Here is a 19,334-nt window from a genome sequence, read left to right as displayed (position 1 = left end):
ATGGTAGCGGGAGCAGGAACAATTTCTAACTTTCTGCCAGATTCCCACCAGGAAACTCAGTGAGTTTCCTGGTGGGAATCTGGCAGGGAATCTGGCAGGGAATACCAGAAATCTTCCCTCCCCTCCCCTCAGGACATGGAGATCACTGTTGCCCTTTTCTGTCACCTTGACCCACAGGGATTCCTGGTGTTGGATATTATGGCCCTGTCTTTGATGTAAAAGGGAAGGATGCACCACTTTGCTTGGGGGGGTCTTTCTCTCTTTCTATTTGGTTGTGTTCTTTTTGTGCATAGAAACTTCAGAAATGGCATCTCAACTGTTCACTTTCACTAAGTGAACTTACAATGGAGCCTGTCTGTGGAAGAGAGTGGCACCTATTTTACTTTTTAGCATTTGTCTTTTTCTGACAAAACAATCCAATAATTTGGTGGATGAGAGCCAGATTGGTCTAGTGGTTAATGCACCAGGCTAGAAACTGGGAGACCATTCATTCTAATTCCATTTTAGGTACAAAGCTAACTGAGTGACCTTGGGCCAATCTCTGCTTCTCTCAGCTCTAGAAAGCAGGTAATAGCAAACCAAAATCTTGCCAAGAAAGTGAGGGACTTTTCCAGACAGTTGCTCTGAGTCAAGAGTGGCATAAAGATTAGATAGATAGATGATAGATAGATGATGATAGAAAAAATAGATAGATGATAAATAGATATATAGTTATAGATAGGGATGATAGAGATGGTAGATGATAGACATACAGAAAGATATAGAAAAATCTCTTTTAATCTATAGAAAAATTAAAAGACATGTTCGAAAGATAATGTCATGCCATTACATAATTTGGTATCAAGATGAGCAAGTCTGGGGCCAAATGTTTTTTTGGTATATTATTTGATATTGGGAAGAAAAGTAGATCACCATTGTCTCTGCAGGCAGGAAATGACTAAAAAGAGTCAAGGTGGCACTTGCAACACAGGTAAAAATGGTTCCTGTAGCCAAACCCACCATTTTCCTTCCACCCGTGGGTGCCTCAGGATCATAGCAGACTGTATAAGGATATGGAGGGGAGAGTGTGGAGCAATGACACAAAGGGAATCAGGCCATGCTGCACTCATATTGTCCTCATGGGAAGGAGGTTTATTTGTTAGGATTTACACAAACACTGCTAGCTTTTCTTATTTTAATCTAAGAGCACTAGATTTTTCATTGTTCACCCAGATGGATTCCAAGGGCCATGAAAAGATGCTTGGTCACATACACCTTCAGGAGCAAAGGCTATTTACCGTGATCTACTTCAACTCCCTATGAAGGAAGAAAATTTGTTTCTTCATCATTTCTGAAGTTACTTTGTAAAGATTCGAAGCTATACACTTAAGAGGTATACACAAGGTTAAACTCCTCATTTCCAAGACTTCACACATTGGGGCTAGGAAATGGCCTCATGATTGATCTGACATATTATGAAGTGTCATTCTTTTAGCAGCAGTCTATTACTCAATAATTATGTTTTGCATGTCAAAAATACTTTATTCTTCAACCATTTGTAAATCTGTAGTATCAAGAATAACAAATGCATCTTTGGCCTTTGGCCAATTGAAATAACCCAGTCCTGGTTGATGCCCAGTGTCCAGACCAGTTAACAATAAATCAATGGTGTCCAGTTAGCAACATAACTCAGAATTTCCAGCAGAATAGTCTGACAAACTGCATGCCATCCTATTCTACAAATTACTATTGCAATCCCAACCTTTCTGAATGACATGACATTGGGAAAGATAGAAAGAGACATATTGGGCAGCTGGACCAATAATCCTACAACTACTTCCTTTTCAATTCATCGGTCGCATTAACTCAATGCAGAAGAAGAAACTATATTAAACACCTCTTGGTCTACTATACTTGATCATATAAAGAAAGAATAAAAAATGGAACCTGTCTTTTTACACTCAATATTATACTCGGTGGAAATAAGCACTAATACAGTATTGCTTGAAGTTAAGGACTGACTGTTCATTCTTCATTCTAATTCATAATAACATTCAGTAGCAGTGTAATAATTATGATTTGCAATTATAACACAAATGACTTTTTGCCAGATTAACTTGCATTTCATTTGATTAAAAATTTGAACTGGAACTTTTAATTATTTATGAAGTAGGATTTTGCTAGTGTTTTACCAGCTTTTGCCTATACTCACCTATGAAACTTATCTTAGGCATGAATAAAGAAATGATAATGTATGTATAATATCAGCCAGGGTAGATATGTGTGGTATCTGAGCCAAAAGACAAATTAATACTGAAATCTTATAAAGAGGATATAAAAAAGATGTACTTTCAGATCAAATGAAACATTTGTAAAGAGCTGTATTCAAAATGGATATAAATGCACCATTTTCTTCAAAATTATCAGTGAATCAAAGAGAAAAATTACATCCAGGAAGATAAAGCGGGCAACCAGCAGCCTAACCATGTGAGAGGGAGAAATGCATCTTTGAAGATGCTCCTATGGCTCCTCCTAAAGAGCCAGATGTTGCTGGAAGAACAATGTCCCCTCAGCATCCATGTTCTGATTCATAGGGAAAGTGTGGAAGGCTTGTTACCTCATGCATTCATTTAAGACCAAAGTATTTTAAGAATTTTAACCAAAAAAATGTGCGTGGGGGAGGGCAGGAAGAGAAATGCTTTAGATGAGTATTCTTTTCTATTTTATTTTATTTTATTGGGAGAGGGAGAAAACGTAGTTATGAAAACCTCAAACAAATGAATGCAAAATCATTGCTGCAATTTCCTAATCTCCCAAGCATAGAATCAATATAGGTGGCCATTTCCATTTATACAATCAGATTTTAAGTCTTGGAATGCCTTCTAATTAAATAACTATTGCTCTGTCTTACTGAATAAAATTCTAGAATATATGGCGGTAACAGAACACAGTACTTTTTTTGATAAAGGTATTGGATTCTTTACAATCTGAACTCATGTCTGGTCTGGAGAGTGAAACATTGTTGTAGATCAAGACTGACAATTCCAAGAGAAAGATATTGAAGAATTATACCTCATCCTATTGTCCCATGGGAGTCATTGGGGATCTACTTTTCCACCAGGAAAACTCATCAGGTTATTGGTTAGTTCTTATTCTGCCAACGATAATAAGCTCTATTGTCTTTGGTATAAAGAATACCTGATCAAAATGCAGTGAAGGATTGAATATGAGTTAACAAACTGAAACTTAATGTGAACAAAGCAGCAACTTTGCTATTATTGTACATGTTAGTACAGATTTAATTCAGGTCTGCAAATTTCTCAACAGGATCAGTTCAGTTCATAACTGTGAAGTGCCTTGAAATCCAGTGTGACTCATGGATATTCTAGTAGCTTCCATGGTCAACAATATTTTGGCCAGATTTTCAAATACACTACTTGTGTCTCTTCCTGAAAGAAACATATCTTGGTCATTTAATTTAAATTTAATTTTGCTTTTACAATTTCAAGACTATCCAACTCCTCCAAACTCTGGGCAACTTAAAAATTTACAAATAAATAACAATGTTAAAAGAACAAAAACTGTAGATGTCTAGAAAAGAAAATCCATAGAAAATATATATATCAATAAAAATCCTGTAAGGGCTTGACAGCCATCCTAACTCTTTGGAGAATAGCCATATTTTCCGTGATAGGATCACCAGCGAGGCAGCTAAACAGATCTCTGGGGGAGATGTTATTCCAGAGGGCAGGGTCATATATGCCTTGTTACCTCCTGATTAAAGCTCACTTAAGGGAGAAGAGGTGGGAGGAAGGGGAATAATGATCTTTGAAGGATGCAATTCCAAAGGCGATGTCATACAAAATGTAATATGACATGATGACAAGGAAAACACTAAGACATTCTATGAATGCTTCTAGCCAAGCATTTAGTATGCTGCTATGTCAGTTTAAAAATCTCCTGTAAATTTATTCTAAAGAATAATTTCAAGAGATTCTCTGGATAATGCGGCAGAGGAAATTCACTGAGATTTTGATCTTGTCCTAGTTTCAAGGTGGGCAGCAGTGCTCTCTAACCTGGCACCCTTCAGATAATTCTGAATCAGCTGGACCAGGGGTCTCAAACTCAATTTACTGGGGGCTGCTGGAGGCAGAGTCTGGGTGAGGCTGGGCCGCATAAGGGATTCCACAAAAAACTTTGTTAAAAAAATATCCTCAAATGTCATCAACAGTTAATGATTTCTCCAATACATGAACTGTCCTGAACACATGAATGGAACATTGAATGAAGATCATGAACAGTTCCTCAGAACATGGCTTCTCCAGCTTACTCCTTGCTGCCAGAGACTTGACAATGCTTCCTCTCACATATCTGAGCCACATTTGGCTTGAAAGAGGAGGCACTTGAGACCCTCAGTATGGCTTGAAGATGATCATCAGTAAGTCTGGACCTGTACTTGGACTTGTTAAAGTTCAGGGTGGAGAAGAAGCCACGACGAGGAACGGCGGGCGGGACTTCCTTCAGAGGTCCATTCCCCCTGCGGGTCGCACTAATATTATACTTTCATATCATGGTGGGGACCACAGGATATCATCCTGTGGACCGCAATTGGCCCGCGGGCCACGAGTTTGAGACCCATGAGCTAGACCAAAAGCATGAAAATTTTAATCTACACCTCTCTGGAAAGTGACAAATTAGAAAAAAACTGAGTTTGACCAGAAGTGGAGAAGGCAGCTTGGTGGGCAAGAACATCATGAGTGGATAAATCATGATCATAATACAAATGACCAGATAAATGAATATTTTCTAATGTAGTCTGCATGGGATAATTCATCAGAAAACCAGACCAAAATGAAGCCTCTATATTATTTGAATTGCTCACTATACATAATTCAAACAATGCAACCGTTAAGGGAACTTACAGTCTTTTTAAAAAAACCATTTTAGCTATTTATATAGGTCTAATTTTGATAATATTTTGGGGGATGTTTTGCAGTTGAAGAGACCACTGACATATATAACAATTGAAGTCAAAACAAGTTCAAGTAATATAAAAATTTGTTCTGTGCAGCTTACAGGTGAAACTCGAAAAATTAGAATATTGTGCAAAACTTCATTTATTTCAGTAATGCAACTTAAAAAGTGAAACTAATATATGAGATAGACTCATTACATGCAAAGCAAGATAGTTCAAGTCATGATTTGCCATAATTGAGATGATCATGGCTTACAGCTCATGAAAACCACAATCTCAGAAAATTAGAATATTACATGCAATCAATTAAACAAGGATTCTCCATAGAACAATATGGGACCTCCGAAAAGTACAGTATAAGCATGCATATGTACTCAGTACTTGGTTTGGGCCCCTTTTGCAGCAATTACTGCCTCAATGTGGTGTGGCATGGAAGCTATCAGCCTGTGGCACTGCTGAGGTGTTATGGAAGACCAGGATGCTTCAATAGCGGCTTTCAGCTCTTCTGCATTGTTTGGTCTCTCATCTTTCTCTTGGCAATGCCCCATAGATTCTCTATGGGGTTCAGGTCAGGTGAGTTTGCTGGCCAATCAAGCACAGCAATCCCACGGTCATTGAACCAGGTTTTGGCAGTGTGGGCAGGTGCCAAGTCCTGCTGGAAAATGAAGTCAGCATCCCCATACAGCTCGTTTGCGGAAGGAAGCATGAAGTGGTCCAAAATCTCCTGGTAGACGGCTGCATTGACCCTGGACTTAATGAAGCACAGTAGACCAACACCAGGAGATGACATGGCTCCATAAATCAACACAGACTGTGGAAACTTCACACTGGACTTCAAGCATCTTGCAGTGTGTGCCTCTCCATTCTTCCTCCAGACTCTGGGTCCTTGGTTTCCAAATGAAATGCAAAAGTTGCTCTCATCAGAAAAGAGGACTTTGGACCACTGAGCAACAGACCAGTTCTGTTTTTCTTTATCCCAGGTAAGATGCTTCTGATGTGGATCGTTGTTCAGGAGCGGCTTGACAAGAGGAATACAACATTTGAAGTCCATGTCCAGGATCCGTGTGTGTGGGATGGCTCCTGATGCACTGACTCCAGCCTCAGTCCACTCCTTGTGAAAGTCCCCAACACTTTTGAATGGCCTTTTCCTGACAATCCTCTCCAGGCTGCAGTCATCCCTGCTGCTTGTACACCTTTTTCTTCCACACTTTTCCCTTCCACATAACTTTCTATTAATGTGCTTTGATACAGCTCTTTGGGAACATCCAACTTCTTTTGCAATTACCTTTTGAGGCTTTCCCTCCTTATGGAGGTTGTCAATGATGGTTTTCTGCACAACTGTCAGGTCAGCAGTCTTTCCTATGATTGTGATTCCTATTGAACCAGTCTGAGAGACCATTTAAAGGCTCGGGAACCCTTTGCAGGTATTATGGCTTAATTAGCTGATTAGAGTGGGACACTTTGTGCCTAGAGTATTGAACCTTTTCACAATATTCTAATATTCTGAGATTGTGGATTTGGGGTTTTCATGAGCTGTAAGCCATAATCATCTCAATTATGACACATCACGGCTTGAACTATCTTGCTTTGCATGTAATGAGTCTATCTCATATATTAGTTTCACCTTTTAAGTTGCATTACTGAAATAAATGAACTTTTGCATGATATTCTAATTTTTTGAGTTTCACCTATAAACTGATTTTGGCCTTTCAAACCAGAGGGCTAGGCAATTAATTATGAAAGGAGTTGCATGAATGAATCTCAAATGCTTTATTTCTTGGGGGACAAGAGCCATATGGAGAAAACTTGGCTCTCTTCATTTGATACAAGGAAGCTTCTTATTAGAAGAAATGCCATTATTTGTTGGTCTGCCTCTTTTTCAGGCTTGTTCAGCTTATTTCCAGTAGATAATTTCCAATCACGTAACACATGCCTATGAAGTAAGTCATCTCACATAGCACCCCTAAACCATGCTAGGTTGAATAAACTATAGCAGCCTGGATTGCCAAGCCATATATTCTACCAACCAAAATGGAGTGCTTCAGACTAATAGTTTAACTCGATGTGTGGAACCATCCTTTGAATTACTGTTTTATTTTCTAATAAATATAGATAACTATGACTTCCCCAAAAAGGGAACAAACACCTAAAACAATGATTAATATTGGATTATAACCATGTTTTCATGTGTTGCCTTTCAGTTCCCATCCATTTCTCCCTAGAGATTTCCATTTGTCCTTGAAGTCTCCAAATATATAAAATATTAATTTTATTTAAATTAAAATATAAATTTAAGAAAAAATGAAATCATAATATTCATAGGTGTCTGAATTAGTGATGTTGACTCTAGTTCAATTTCCCAGGCAAGTGAGAGAGTCATTGTATAAGTGTTTATCAGTAACTTTAATTAAGCTACTGAACTGAAAATTAGGGTCTTCTCAGCAGTGACTTCATCTCTGCATTCTTTATAAAAGCGGATTTGGGTTTTCTTTGTTGTCTCTGTTTCCATTGATTTTTAGTTTGCATATTGATGTTATCTTATTGCTTGCTGTTATAGAATATTGCAGTTGTTTACTATCAGTTTTATTTTCCTGATTCACTTCAAGTATTGGAATTAAATAGCTTATGTTGCTATTTTGTAATTTATTCTTTTGGGGAATTCATGTAAGTTCTTAAATGATTCACCTGCATGAGCTAAAGGGCTGGCTTAGAGAAGTTCTATGTCCCTCCTTAACAACAAGCTTCCAAATTGAACCCATGAACATTTATATTTTGTAGGGCTGTGGCATAGGTTGTTAAAAGCATGTTTTTACAGAAACAATGAAATATGATTGTGAGTGTGGAATAGCCAACCCAAAAATAAAACAAGCCATGTCAGCATTAATGGTTTTGATTTACATAAACCCACAAAGCAATTAGATCCACGTTTCAGCTGTGATTACAATATAGCAAATTAAGAATGTAGTGTTAGAAACTATGCAAAAACCATCTTATTTTAATGCCCTAACTTCAGATTCAGCTAGGAGAAACCATTAATTGACTCCCAAAGTTACTTTGTCTGGATTTATTAAAATAAGTGCAACCTACATCTGACAAATGAGAACACATCTGCTCCACATCCTGGCCACAAACCTGGCACAGTATTAATTATATTGATGGGTGATGCTGAAGCCGGAGTTGCAATTTATTTATAGTGATCTTTGCTAAGGGAATCATTATAAAAACAGCTTTCAGAAATGAAACATTTTTTAAGACACTACACAGAAGTAAAGAGGCTTTACAATAGAATGGGAAGCATATTGCACAGAGAAGGAGGGAGGGAGGAAGGGAGGGAGAGAAAGAACAAGAGCCAGAAGCTGCCTTGATTAATGCTTGTGATTATCAGCAATGCAAATCACTTTCACTTATTAAGTCTTGTTTAATATCCTAATGAAGCTTCCTGAGCAGATTTGATAATTCCAGCGAAAAGTGACTATAAACCAATGCCCTTCCAACATGTTGAGAATGAGTAATGGTGTGTGTGGGTGTGGGTATGTTTATTTCCTATAATTCTGACCTAAGTTTATATCTCACAGAGGATACAATTAACCTTTTCAATTCCAAAAGGAATTCCCAACATGATCCAGCTGCAAAGGTTAACCAGGTCAGGCACAAATGATGTTTACCTTCAGCTTCTGTGCAATGTCAAACTTAGCTTCTCCAAAGCAGTCAGAGGAACAATTTTCACCCAAACTTTCTCAATATTGAGATTGCCTGCAATAAGGAAGAAAATAATTGTGTCATGGAAAGGATCTATAGGGGATAGTTTCTTTTCAGGACATTTTCTGGACAACGTCAGTAGTGAAGCAGGTGCTTACTGGTCGCAACTCAACAGCCCCATGGTGCTTGATGGTTGTAAGGGCATTTTCTGAAGGCAACTCTTCTGTACAAAGGAGCAGCCATGAATAAACACACCGACAAATTTTAAATGTTACACAGATATGCACTGTGTTCCCAAAGCTGAATTAAGTGGATGGAACTTTTAAAAATTAAAATGGTTATGCTTTGCTCTAAAAGAGAGATGTTCAACCAAAACTCCAGGGAAGGTTATATGTTGCACCCTTCTTCCCCCACAAAATCCAGGGAATCATACTACCCAGGGTCATGCAGATGTTGCCTTTGCACGAGAATTTTTAATTTGACAGAAAGAGAAAATTAGTAACTTATTAACTTCTTTAATTAAGCTTACATTTCAATTACACCAAATCTTATTTTTGCCTTGGGTCCACACATTTTTGTTTTCTAACTCTGCCTTTATTTGCCACTCAAAGACAAAGCACAGTTCTTTTCCCCTCTGACAATTTCCCCTGCTCAAGGCAATGCCTCCATCTGTCAGTGGTCTTTTTCTCTCTCGCCTTCTCTCCATCCCCACTCCCCCACCTCCTATATGTATCCTGCCTTCTGCTCTCGCCCACACAGGTCCCTCCTACCTCTATTCCTTGATCAGTCAAACAGCAGCTCGTTGTAGAGAAACTATGGGTTATAACGTCAATGGTTATTTATTAAATGTGTATGCCACAGAATCTTCAAACCTCATAATGGCTTACAACAATATATTCAATATAACAAAACTTTCCCAATAGATTAAAAATTGTCCAATACACAACAAAATTAATAATTAAAAGTTTAATTAATATTAGATTTTACCTGTTTTAATATGCACAACTGCCTTGGGAAATAATTGTGCAAATAAAAAGTTATTAGTCCTAAAACAGAGTTCCTCAAAAAAAAAAAAGAAGTGTGTGTGTGGGGTAGAATCTGATTCTTCCCAGTCCGAATCCAGAGCTTTAAGCATTGCACTGGGTTTAATACTCCACATAGCAAAATATCTCAAACTGGCCCTGGCATTACCTAGAGTTATAAGAGCTGGGCTACACAAATCTGAATTACCGACAACAAACAATACAGAAATCTCTAACTCCTTATTACCACCAGTAGGAAACCAGATTTTTGAACCCTGATGTGAAAGTCCGATGTTACCACAGGACTTCCAGTATCTCCTGGATATCTAAATCATAATATTCTCCCTTTTTACTACCATCATAATTTAGATGAGCATGCCCAGAATTATAAGGACATATAAGAATGTCAGGCATGAGAATTTGCATGGAGAGGCAATAAAAAAAAATCAATATGGTAGGCATACATTTGAAACCTTGCTCCTTGTTGACATGTGTCACATATGTCATATACACATAAGAATGAGTGGGCTTTTGATCATGCATCTTGACATTGCCTTCATCTTGCTGAAAATGGAAATTCAAATCTGTGTGTTTCATTTCCCTTCACCTAGAATACTAACATATCAGATAACCTTTTTCTAATTCTAGATTTCTTTTTCACAATCTGCTATTCAGAAGAGATTTTTGGCATGGTACACAGTGAAGCTCCCATAGGAGACTAGATTATGGGCTTTCCTAAGTCCTATTCACATATTAGTTATGTGAAGGGTCTAGTATATAAATGATGAGAACTAGTTTCTAATAAGAATGGCTGTACATTCCTTTAGCAGGGGTGTCAAACTCATGATGACACATCGTTATGTGATGTATTTCAACTTTTCCCCCTTTCACTAAACTGGGGGTGGGCATGGCCAGCACGTGACACATTTGGCTCGCTAGCTGTGAGTTTGACACTCCTGCTTTCCAGAGTGGTGATATACTACTATATACCTGTTAAGTCAAACTGATGAAACTGTATAAATTCAGATATAAATCTCAGCCACTGGTCTGGATATTCATAGATAAGAAACATGAGTCAGCAAATTAGAAGGTTTGAAGTACTTTTATTCTTCTACGCACACAGCATTAGGCAAGAACAGTTTACTTCTGATCCAGGTTAGTGCTGGGTGCGTTTGCCTTCCAGTGCAATTTATTCTATTACCTCACCCACCTAATCGCCTCTAACCCTACCCTATGCTTGTTTCCCAATCACCCTTTCCTATTATTACTATGCCTAGCTTCCTTTAAACCAGGAATGGGATGCTTTGTTTAAAAAATAGGACTAAAAGTATCCATGAACTGAGCTATAAGGATACTGCCTAATGGGCGAATATGCAGCAATATCAATCAAATGAATAAATAAAATACTAAAAAATTCAGTAAAAGAAATCGTCCTGAGTTACAGAATGTAGAAGTATGTATATTTCAACTTATTGATCAACAATACAGAGCAGAATCTTCTGGCCCATTATCAACTATGAAAGTCTCTTTACTAACAAGAATACAGCCCAAAACGAAACCCTGTAAAAGTGAGCCTTTGGAAAGTCAATGAAGATAAGGCTCATAAGTAGCTTTACATTTTCCCTATCTTGGGGAACATTGATACAGATTTTGGGGTTGGAAAAGGAAGAGAAGTTCTGCTCTCCAACTGACACGATGCCTGTGTGGGTCTTGATACTCAGAAGAGTATTGTCCTTGTTTGATAGATATAAGATGTAAAAAGCCAGAGGCAATAGTGGAGGATACTGCATCTCCACAATCAACTGAATTTGAAAGTAGTTGAAATAAATACAGACACTTAGTATTAGATACTTCACATTTAGTGAAAAACAAAACAAAATGCCACCACCATTAAAAGGTTCTGTTCATTCAGGGAGATGAAGATGAGAAGAAACACCTCTTTCATTCGTTTTCTTGCCTTTCTTTAAGAAGTACATCAGACCATATTTCGAATGAAGCTTTCCATTGTTATCAATAGCACTATGAAATGCGCCACTCATTTCTTCCTTTTGGGAGGTGGGGGGTTAATGGCTAACAGCCATTGATAAGATGATTGCTGATAAAAGCAACAGTGAGAACCATACTATTAAAAGTGGTAACCAAAGCAGGGCATGTAAAACAGCCGTACACCTTTGGCACTTCCATAGAAGAAGTTTGCTGAACATTGCTTGTATGGTAGGCTGAATGTAAAAATCAGCATATTTATAATATTTCCCAATGCAAAGAGAGCAGCAATTGTTTATAAAACAACACATGGTTTATTAATTACCATAATCAACAGTTGACACTTTGACAAGCATGAGTCAGTAATAGAAATTATTGTCCCATCAGGTTTTCATTACTACAGTAATAAAAGTAGAGAGTATATTTGTAACCATCGTCTCAACCATAAAAAAGTTGTTTCCACCAAGGTGAAGATCACTGAAAAGAATTCTCATTGGTACTTGTGCTTGAACTTAATCAGTGGCTTTTCTGACCTCTGTGCCACGAAGACAAAAATCAGTGGCCAGTTCTGTTTTCTTTAGAACAATCTGGAACAAACTGGAAAGCATCCATGCCAATTGGCAGAAGTAAGCTATGGATCATTTAGCACATTTTTCCATTGATTTTGGAATTTTTTTCTGGTGATATATGTCCCACAGGTTAACATTTGAATGTTGGGACATATAGGAAAAGAGCAATGTAGTTTCTTCTCTAAAAAGAGAAGGATAGATGAGATATTTAAAGGTATTGCAGATGTGTTTGGTTATAGAGGAATCGTGAGTTTCTTGAAAAGAACTCTATAAGATCAGACCAAATCTTTTCCTAGTTCAATGCTCAGTGTTCAACCAGATCACAGTCTGGGAAGATCACTGTCAACATGCAAGAATGGTACATATCTTCCTTTGCTAGTCTCTATACAGGTCTTTACGGCAAATTGGCCTTCAATTCTGGAGGTAATCACCAAGACTAGAACTGATAGATCTATATTGAATAAATCTGTGCAATCATCTTTCAATATAATTGCCCCAACTGATAGTAGTGATTTTCATAGGTGTATAATTATGTTTTTTTAAATCTCATAGTTAAACACATTATGGATTAGAGCTCCATATAAATCCAACCATCAACTGGAGATGTGAAGGATTTATAATAGATCACTCAGAATATAACTTAATGTCCTCAACATACGATGGAGTAAAACTCTCATAATTCCCATATTCAACCTCCCCCCCCAACATAGTACCTTCCAATGTGGATTTGGGGATGATAGATGTAATGGTTGTCCTCTACTCCAGGATGTAAACTTAAATTACAAAGAACCCATGTTTCAGGTAAATGGGTGAAATATAAAAAAGAAATAAAAGAAGTTAATATCTCAAGTATGCTAAAGTGTGTTACATACTTCTTACATCCACAGTGGAAGGGCAAATGGAAATAAAGGACGCTATGGTATTTATAGTGATTAAATTATAGTGATTAAATTTTCTGTAGGATGATTTATTTTATATGTTGGGTCAGGCTTACCTTGATTGTTATGAAACATTACGGACAATCAATACAGAAGTCAAACTATATTAATTTCTTTTATCTGGAGCTAAAGACACTGCACTGAGGCCTGATTTTTGACCGCTCATGTATAGACAGAAAGGAGGCCTATCAGTGAATGCAAGAATGGAAGTAGTTTTCAAGAGATGATAAAAACATTTGTATTGGTAAGGAAAATTTCACAGTTTGATGGCCTTTTCTATATCTTCAATATTACATTAAAAGAGCCAATGTGTTAAGAATATTTTACACATTGTTGTTTTTCTACAAAAAATACAGGTTGTGTTTAGTTTGAAAAAGAAAGCCTGAGGGAGCAAAGCAGGTTTTTGCTTTTCTTCAAAGTTAGCTAGTTCGATGCTACCCTTGGGATATATGCCTGTCATTTAGACCCCAGGTATTAGGCTTGATTCAGAAGCACAAAACTATTTCAAGAGGAGGAACATAATATAGCTCAGGATTGAACTGTAGAGTCCTTGGTACTCTCTGAGCTTGTTTGTTTGCAGACATTTCTGAGGAGCAGTGGTGGTCCAGGGGTTAGAATGCAGTATTGCAGGCTAATTCTGCAGACTGTCAGCAGTTTGATGTCACCAGCTCAAAGTTGACTCAACCTTCTATCCTTCCGAGGTCAGTAAAATGAGAATCCAGATTGTTGGGGGCAATATGCTGACTCTGTAAACCGCTTAGAGAGTACTGTAAAGCACTGTGAAGCGGCATATAAGTCTAAGTGCTATTGCTATTCCATTACCTCACTATGTAACATAACCAGTGCTAGTGAGTATGGGGTGTGCTCCCTTTTTATTATACATTAGCTTGCCCTACCAATGTTGGTAGGGGTGTGGTCTTCTCCTCTGTACTTCCTTAATTAGAATCCTGTTTTCTGCTTGATTGTTTGTCTGGTGTTAATCCCTGATTATCTGGATGTTGGCTGCTGGAAAGCACATGTTTGGGTCATTTTTTTCCCTTAGCCATCAATAGACACTTGGAGATAAACCGCATTTACACACTATTCAAAAGACACCATAAAAATGCTAAGCAAGGATCTATCTGTTTAATTTGCTTGGCAACAACACAGAATTAGTTTCCCATTGTTGTTCTCTGGATTTGGTTTTGAAGTTAATTCTCCTATGGCCTCCTGTGTGCAAGCAGAGTCCCAATGCCCTCAACTCTATTAGCCAGAGGGACAACACCAAGAGCTCATGCTTCCTCATGGTACCATTATTAGGGTCCCTAGTGGGTTCAAGCCCTCTCATCATGACAAGGAAGCAATTCTCTTAATAGGCTATAAATAAGACAAGTCCTCCAAAATAGATAGCACTGCTTCCAAAATTAAACATTAAATTGCTATAGTCGTGAGTCTGGACACATCCAGGAGCACCAAAAATGAGCAATTAAATGGTAGTGCTAAGGTTAAAGCTAAGGTTACCATTAAAAAAACTTTTCATCCACAGTACTTGTGAGAGTGCAACAGACTCTGAGAACAGAGGAATCAAGAAAACCGACTGCCCCAAGTCGGGTGCCATCTTGTTGCTTTGACCGGTCACCTTTTAAATATTTATGTTTTATTTTTATCTCTGTGTTAGGGAGACATTATTTGTGCACAAGGCTGTTAAAAAATCAGTTCTAAGGGAAACACACTTCCAGCTGGTTTCCTCCTGTTTTCCATCTGCTGTCTGTATGAGCTTTTGGAGTCATTTAACTGTTTCCTGCCATGGTAATTGGTATTTTGGAACATTTTAGGCTTGGGAGGGAAGGGAAAAGGCATCAAAAGCTTGGAGCATCTTTATTTCTGCTGTGGATTAGCCTAGTTTTTCCTAATCAACACTTGCAGTCTATAAAATAAGTACTAGAAGGTTTAGAAGGTAAAAAATGTATGGATTTTATTTGCATGCACGTGCTTTATACGAAACTAAAGTTTAATAGTTAACTTCTTCAATTTAATATCTTTACAGCTTTCTCTTTTTGTTCTGGTACTTCCTCCTCCCCCTCTTTAATCTTAAATATGTAAATCCTCAATTTATCTGGAATTATGTAGCAAAAGACTGATGTGTGTGTGTGGCAGATTATAATATTCTATTGCCACCCCTGATCCTCTTTACCTCTTATTCTTTTCATAGCCGATAAAAAAAAAAAGCTGCATGCATGCCATAAGAATATATTATTTTAAGAGACTCAGACTTGGAAATTGATTTCCTTGATGAGAAAAGGAAAAGTCTTCTTCTGACCCACAGGGTCACTTCATAATCCTGTCACTCTGTATGAAAAAGCTTCCCCCGCTCCATTCTTTTAGTAGAAGATGAGAATTTTTCTGAAAGGGATTCTTAAAAAAAAAAACCTAGTAGAGAAGGATGACAAGGGACTTAGCTGCTGATAGAGGGGTGTCCTATTCAGAACACATCTCCTGTGATTAGAAGAGACTCCAAATGTATTTCCAGGTTGAGCAATTTTAGATTGGAATGTGTAGTTCAGGATGAAGCCAATCTTTTTTATTTATATATATATATATATATATATTATATTATATCAAAAATGTTTAAGGTTTAAGCTCCAGCTCTTTTTTTTCTTTTTCTTTTCTTTCCATTTTTTGGGGGGGTTAAATTACATGCAGGGGGATTTGGATGGTGTTCTATAACAGAGATTGGTACAAGCAGCCCATCATTTTTATATATGAGTTTTCAGTTAATAAGATGGTAGATATGAAATGACTTTTCCCACTAATGATTAAACTCAATGATTTTTGAAGTGCATTGTTGAACAAAAAAAGCGCTTGATATCTATTGAATGTTAAATCATCTGTTTCATATAGAATTACAGAATAACCTGAGGACATCTCAACCCATCATGTATTTAAAATGGGAGGATTTAGAATGGTTTTCTAGTAATTCCAGATTGAAGTCTTGCAAATATGAATTAGTAATACTTCAGAATGAATGATCCAATCATACAAGGTTTGGACCAAGTATTATGTATTGATTTTTTTCCCCAAAACTGTCAATGAGACATTTATCTTTATAATATTAGCTTTTCCATTCTAACTAAATAATAATTATATACACAATAATGTGAAACCACATCTGCCAGCCTGTTCTTTAGCTGTTGTTTGTCTTCATATGCATTGAGTTCTTCACAGGAACGTATGATGACATAATGTATTGGTGTACTATATGTGCAGATACAAGCAGTATGGACTTTTGTAATTAACAAATAGAAATTTCAAAGTGCATATTTTCTTATGTGCCATCCAAGATTATTTGGAATGGCACTCAGTGTGCCAATAACCACTGGAACCACTGCAGCCAGTTTATGTCATAATCTTTCAATTCAATTTTCAGATTTTGATATTTTGTGCTCTTCTATTCTATTATCTCTTGGTATTACCACATTAATCCACCCTTTTTGTCTCTTCATTTTATTTCCAACATTATTATTATTATGGCTGGTTGCACTTTCAGCCAGATGTTTAAAGTAGATTTGGCATTTTACCCATCCTTCCCAAGGACCTAGTCCTTTCCAAGGACCTAGGATAAGCAGATATTGTTGTCTGATAGTATAAAGGTATTGCAGGATGTAAGCTGTCCCAATAAAGCTGCCTTTTGCAGTTGACTGATGTTAATTTGGTCAATGCCAATGGTGTTCAAGTGTGCTCCCCATGTTTTGGGATTGCACTCAAGGCACTTACTTATTTTTACTTATCAGACTTGTGTGCCACCCTTTGCTAAAGGCAGCTTACTGACATTGAATAAAATGATTAAAACAATAAATAAAGATCTTAAATTTAAAAAATTTAATTTAATTTTTTTTAATTATCATAATTATTTTATTTTAATATTGTTTATTCATTAAAAATTAAGTAAAATTGAGCAGGATGGAGAGAGAGAATCTTCTATAGCAGTGGCCCCCAACCTTTTGGGCACCAGAGACTGGTTCTGAGGAGAAATGTTTTTCCATGGAATGGAGGGAGTGTTGTTTTGTGTGCTGCCTGCATCTCTCAGATGGAGCTTTGCTTGTTTGCGTGGATCAGTTGCCGGCATGCCACAGACCAGTGCTTGTTCTATGGCAGTTTAGTGAGAATGGGATATGATCGCTGAAAAAAAGGGGGGCAATTGTCTGCATTAGTTTTTCTTGGCAGTTTTCTTAGGAAGGTTTTTCAGAAGTGGTTTGCCATTGCCTCCTTCCTAGGACTGACAAAGAGGGCTGGCTATACTACCTAAAGGCATTACTTGAACTCAGAGTCTCATGGGTTCTAACCTGATGCCTTAAATACTGCACCAAACTGACTCTCTAATAAGTTTTACAGTATGTATTTATCTTATGTATATTTATACTATGCCTTTCTATGGTTGCTAATACTCGAGACAATTAAAAGCAAAACATACAATATTAAATGCAAATTAATTAAAACATGGACAATTAAAAACGTAAGGATGATTCATGAAGTCAAATTAACTGCATATTTGTCAAACAAACTGAAAATACAAGTTTGATTAAAAAAAAGAATCCTATGTGTGGACAGATATCAAAGATAAAGAAAATGTAATCTTCAGTAGCAACATCCAGAATTTGAGGGGAACCACAAAAACAACCATCTCCAGTATTATTGCCAAATAGAATTATCACTGTGATAGATCAGCACAATCTTCTAATGCAGAGTTCTTCAACCATGGCAACTTTAAGCCTGGAGGACTTCAAGTCCCAGAATTCCCCAGCCAGCTGGATGGGGAATTCTGGGAGTTGAAGTCCTCCAGGCTTAAAGTTGCCATGGTTGGAGACCCCTCTTCTAATGGATTCTGAAACTTGACCAGATTTATATGAAAAACTATGGCCTTTCAGAGTCCAAGCTGTGTAGGATTTTATAGATTCAAAAATTGGGGCAGGAAATAGACACATAGTCATTAATCTGCTATTAAAAAGTCACTGGTTTGATTCTTATCAATACACTGGCTACAGCATTCTAGACTTGAATATTTTTCAAAGGCAGTGCCTATAGAAAGATTGTTGCAGGTCTCAGATGCTGCTAATAACTACTTCTATACTATTTATAATAGAATTCCATTATGTGTTTCTCATAACAAAGTCAGGAAGAGTAAATGATCATATGTTCCTAAATATGCAAGATACATTAGATAGTATTAGGTAGCAATAAAAAAACTAATTAGGTAGGGTTTTTTTAATTAATCAGAGAATGTCTTATTCTAACTTAGAATATGGATTTAGTTATTTATTAGACTTATATAGTTTTTAAGTAGTTGTTATTGAGTCTAACATACATGTAGATACATGAAATAAATGTACCATGTATTTTTGTTGTAGCACACAGAAATAGCACAGTATGAGGTTCTCCAGAATTTATCAACTCAAAAATTTCATGCAAGTATGCACACAAAGTCTTTATTTAGTGGCCACAATTGGGGCAGATAACTTGCCATTAAACAAAACAGTCACCAAATGAAACTAAGACTGTGCTTATAATTTTATCTCAGCTTTCTTTGCCTTACAGATCTGTGAAAGTCACAAATGTGGTATTGATTGTAAATTTACTTCCTTATCTGTGAACGATGACTAAGCAAGTATGTTGCTTGAACTACCTATAGTTTTGAGAAAAGAACTTCCAAAACTCAGATACTGATGCATTTTAAAAGGCCTGCATTAGGAAAAACTATACTAAAAGTGTCCCTTAATAAAAGCTAAATATTATGATGTATAATTGCAAAAATTGTGACACATATGAACATCTATAACATACAATCTACTATACTAGATTTCAGAAATGGACGTCTTTCCAAAATCTCAGGTCATTTTAAAAGACGAAGATATCCAGATCTGTCTCTGGGATCTTTCTGTGCAAAATCTTTGGTGTATTTTTGAGCTATGGGAGTGAGAATGTGTAACATGTGAGTTTAGGAAAGCATAATTTCTATTCAAGTGCATGCTTGAGTTACTGGAGTGAAGCAAAAAGCAGACTCCTACAAATTCCTATATGTGACTATTATTTTCCACAAAGCATTTTAATAATATAGACAATTCTGGTTCATTATACTCTTTGAAGGAGTATAATGGTTCAGGAGACTTATACTTATTCTGTCCTTTGGCACAAT

This window comes from Pseudonaja textilis, chromosome 1 (assembly GCF_049901715.1).
Source record: "Pseudonaja textilis isolate UNSWEBS1 chromosome 1, rPseTex1.2, whole genome shotgun sequence".
NCBI classification, from domain to species: Eukaryota; Metazoa; Chordata; class Lepidosauria; order Squamata; family Elapidae; genus Pseudonaja; species Pseudonaja textilis.
The sequence above is the reverse complement of the archived record's forward strand: the minus strand, read 5'-3'. Positions refer to the sequence as shown.